Below are 721 nucleotides of genomic sequence, written 5' to 3' on the forward strand. Positions count from 1 at the left end.
CGTTTCTGGACCAGAAGCCCCTCCACCCACTGCCGTCCCGAGCCTGGCACTGAAACGGTTTATCTGGAAGCCGGACACTAGGAGGTTCTGGCCAGTGGGGTGACCAGGCTACCATGGTGCCTTTACCCCCTCACTGTATTATTGTGTGTCTGCATATTTTTTTCCCCCCCAGCGTGCCTTGTTTCTGCTGCTAACAGACGGCCTTGTGACCGAAACGCGTTCACCGGATTTCTCTCTCCGTGATCTCATGCTGTATTGACTGAAAGAGGACGTTTTTGATCACAAGGCCTAGATTGCTTTATGAACATATGTATCTTTATATCGTTTTAGCTGTGGGGTCCCCTCTGTACCTTTTTTTTACGTAATGGTGTATAGGGGGTGGCCTAGCATGTATATATGTCATAGTATACAAAAAAAAATGATGCTGTAATTAACCAGGTATTATCTTGTAATTAACCAGGTATTATCTGTTAAAGTGGGCCTTCGTAAAAGTTTTTTTTTTATATATAATGTGGACCTCCAATTTCCTATCACTGGGGCCAGAAATTGTAGGAATCTCTCTAAAGGGGCACATAGACTGCAAAAAAAAAAAAAGCGAGAAAGGGTTTAAACCTATAGCGCTGTCTGTGCTTGCATGAATCCCAATCACAACCTGTGTTGTCACAGAACAGGAAGTGAGGGAAAATCTCTCTAATGGGAGCACATACAGCTGTAACGCCTA

Source organism: Pelophylax lessonae, assembly GCF_965119305.1.
Source record: "Pelophylax lessonae genome assembly, chromosome: 6".
NCBI classification, from domain to species: domain Eukaryota; kingdom Metazoa; phylum Chordata; class Amphibia; order Anura; family Ranidae; genus Pelophylax; species Pelophylax lessonae.